A 3,946-nucleotide genomic window follows, 5' to 3' on the forward strand; every position below is an offset into this window, starting at 1 on the left:
CGGGCCCCGCCTGCGAACAAAGCCGCGCGGCCTCCGCGCCGGGTCTGCGGGGAGCGCCGCTGCCCCCCGTTCCGCGCTTCCGGTGGCCGAGTCCGCGCCGGGGAGGAGGGGCGGGGAGCGAGAGCGATCGCGGGCTTGCAAAACCCAGCTTTTCGCGCCCCGCACTCTTTCCCGGAGCCAGGGAGGACCGGTGGCGGAGTTTCCGCCAACTCGCGGCTCCTCGCGAGGAGGCTGCGCCCCGGCCTGCTCTCCAGGACCGCGCAGGAAGCGCGCCCGTAGCCCCGGCCGGAGGAAAGCAGCGCCGCGGGGCAGCCCTGATTTCCTGGCAGCTACCCCGGAGCCGCCGCGGCTTTAGCAATCGGGAGAGGCTTCCGGGGGAAATGGGAGGACTAGGCTTATCTATAATGAGTTCTGTCCCTCGGCTCACCGCGAGATCTTTATCGCTCAGATTTCTAAGCGCCCTATTTTTCCCTCCCAACGCTGGTTCTGAAAGTGGGGGAGGCAGACTCTTGATTAGATGTGTAATTGAGCCAAGGTAATTAGCCATTTGTAATTTTTGCCTAATTTTTCTGCCTGTGTTTAAAAGCCATCTTGACGTGTTTTTATCGTGTCCCTGCTGTTTCATGCCGCCGCCGCACGGTCCACACCCACCCAAACATCCCATCCGGATGCTAGGTTTTCAAATAATATACAGATGTTCGGAGATCCTCCCGCAAGATATGATTAGGGAAGCAGTTTCACACCCACGCTGCCAAAGAAAGCCCTTTGAAAAGTTACGTTTGGGATGGCAAGCTAATAAAAGCCAGGAAGTTCCCGGGGAGGGCCTGAGAGCTATCTTTAGCGGGACGGGGTGAACACCCTCCCCAGGGTGGGGAACGAGGGGAGTTTGTTTGCTTTGGAATTCGGTCCTTCCTGGCTTTGTTGGAGTCGTGAGGACCAGTGTTCTTGCAAGGGTTGTGTTTAAGGGATGTTCATTGTCACAGCGGGAGACAGGATTGCGTGACCCCAGCACGCCTATCTCCTCAGAGGCCGCGTGAGGAAGTGGACAAAACCTGCAGGACGTTAATAAGACCTGGGGCTGCGTTCTCAAGTGAATTTTCTCATGTGTAAAACGACGTAGTCCAGGGGCCTTCTGTAGAGTCCTTAGTCTACCAGGCACTGTAATGAGTACTTCTGCTGAGCTGGCGGTCCAACAAAAGGATGGAGTCGTCTTGCGCTGGGCAGACTGGGAAGGCAGCAAAACGCAACGGCCTGTGTACCTCGACAGCTGCGGAAAATCAAAAAATGGTGCCTTGAGAAGACGCAGAGATGTGGAATGGAAGAAAGGCTGGAGGCTCCCAGAAAATGGCGTGTGGGTCGGGAAGGTGAAGTGCCACCACCCGGGTAGAGCAGAGGGATCCACGCTGACATTTCACTTCGCGTTAGGTCTGGGCTGGCAACTGTGCGGGGTCCCAGGCGGAAGTGTACCCCAGGCTGCTCGTGGAAACAGCACAAGCCAAGAGGTTTATAGGCATACCACATTTATGTTTATAAGCATACCACATGTTACTTTTATAGGCATACCAGAAGGCAAGAGGTTTATAGGCATACCACATTGTTTCCATTCATTCTACGACCCGTTGAAGAGGACGCACACCAGACACTGCTATACAAGCGCTGGAGGCACAGAAATGAGCCCCGCCATGCTGCCTCCTGGAGAATATAGTGTGTGCGCACACACGCAGTGTGGGGCTGCAGAATCCAGTGAGCGGAGCTGGCGGGGAGGGCCCAGGGCACATGAGAGGAGGAAGGGACTTGCTGTGTGACCGGAGCATGGGAGGGCAGGAGATGCTACTGGCAGCAGATTGCCCCCAAATTTAGCAGCTCAAAACAGTACCCACTTAGCTCACAGTTCTAAAGGTCAGAAGTTCAGACACAACATAGCTGGGCCCTCTGCCCGGGGTCTCCTGGATGAAAGCAAGGTACAGGCCAGGCTTTCTCCTCCAAGGGGTCCTCTTCCAAGCTCACAGGTTACAGACGGAGTTTGATTCCTTGTGGTTGTAGGACAGGGCTACTTTTTTCTCCTGGTTCTCTTTCAACAGTTGCTCTCAGTCACAGATCTAGGCCCCACGGTCTGTTCACAGCAGGAAGCTAGTTCTTCAAAGCCAGCCTGAGAACACCCTGTGACTAGCTGTGCAGGAATCTTGACCGTCCCATTGCTCCAGAGATGTTCACCTAATCCAGAGTGACCACGCAGCCACGTTCACAGGCCCGACCCACTCTCAGCAAGAGGGATTATATGCTGGGAAGGTGTCTTGCGGACCATATTAGAATTTTGCTGGGGCTGGGGATTTAGCTCAGCGGCAAAAAGAGCCTGCCTGGCAAGCGCAAGGTCGTGAGTTCGGTTCCCGGTACCGGAGAAAAACCAAAAAAATGCCAGTGACCTGTTTGGACTTCAGATGCTCCTAAACTTATGGTGTAGTTATGGTTTGATAAACCGATTGTAAACGGAAAATACCATAAAATAAAAAGGACTTAATACACCTAACCTACTAAATACCCTGGCTTCACAAGACAACACTATAGAGCAGGCAGATCTTTTAGAGATGAGTGCCTAAACTGCAACCCAAAACCCACTTACTTATAACAAAGCGCCAACACCTTAATTAAACCTCAATACTGAGGTTTTGGTTCAGAAAAAACACCTCATGCATTAACATCTTTTGTTTTAAAAAAACAAAAAACAAAAAGCACCTGTCATAGGTTCACCACTGCTGTAGAGAGTTTCCCTCGTGATCACATGGCTAAAGCTGCCACTGCCCGGCATCTGAGAGAGCATCGTACTACATAAGGTGAGTTCAGGTAAAAGATCATAATTCAAAGTTCCAATTCCAAGTATGGTTTTAACGGAATGGGGATTGCCACAGCACCGTCATAGAGTTGGAAAACGTGGCCATCCCTGTGGACGGAAGGTTAGAGGTTCTCAAGCGCGCTTAGGGGGTTCTGCTGTCACTCATATATGCGTGGCCACAGGCAGCTTAGCCACGTTGTGCCTCGGCTTCCTCGCTTGTAAAGTGGGAAAATAACTGCATCTACTCCTACACTGAGAGGATTAGCAGGAATTAATATACATAAAGTACTCCGAGGAGTGCCAGGCACCTAATAAGCATTTAATAAATGTAAGCTATTATTGTTATCTGTTTGCCCAGCAATGCGATAGAGAGTGAGCATCTGTTATTTTCTAGCTGCTCGGCTTCCATGTCTTCTGGTTACAGCGCCCCGGCTTTCCTTTATGCAAACGTCCCCAGAGGCTCTTGGCGAACCTCCTTACCCTCCCCTGCTGCACCTTACGGCTCAGCATGGACGTGTGCCCAGCCCTGGCCCTGGGGAACGTTTCATCCCCCGCCTGTCGGCCGGCTTTTCAGTTGAGACAGTGAGAGTCCAGCTTCCTCTTGGTCTTGCCAGACTGAATAAACCAGAGCCTTGAGCCCAGGGAAGGCCCCAGCTGGGATGAAACTGCCTAGGATGGAGCTGACCCAGGGAAGCGCAGTGGAGAGGTGAGGCTGGCAAGCCCCTGATGTCTTCATTTGAGTCCTTGGGTTAAGTTATACCTGGAGCCAGACCAGACTGTTCAATTGCTTGAGCTGATAAATTCCTCTGATTGCTTAGGCTTCTTTGAGTTGGAAACCAAAAACCTGACATCTGGAACCAATGACAAGAGATAAGTAAAATATCCGCACTTTGCGAAGAAGGAAGAAGGAAGCAAGGGCCGTTAGAATTCAGTGCTTTAGTTGAGGTGATTCCGATTGTAAAAAACAGAGGACTCAAGATTTACTGTATCAGTCAGCCGTTGTTGTGCAAATCGCTCCAAAGTCTAGTTGCTTTAAAAACCATTCATTTTGTTCTCGATGCTATAGACCAGCAATTTGGGCTGGCCCTCGCTGAGCGGTTCTGCTGGCCTTGTCTG

This window comes from Chinchilla lanigera, unplaced genomic scaffold (genome assembly GCF_000276665.1).
Source record: "Chinchilla lanigera isolate Chin_1 unplaced genomic scaffold, ChiLan1.0 scaffold00116, whole genome shotgun sequence".
Taxonomy (NCBI): Eukaryota; Metazoa; Chordata; class Mammalia; order Rodentia; family Chinchillidae; genus Chinchilla; species Chinchilla lanigera.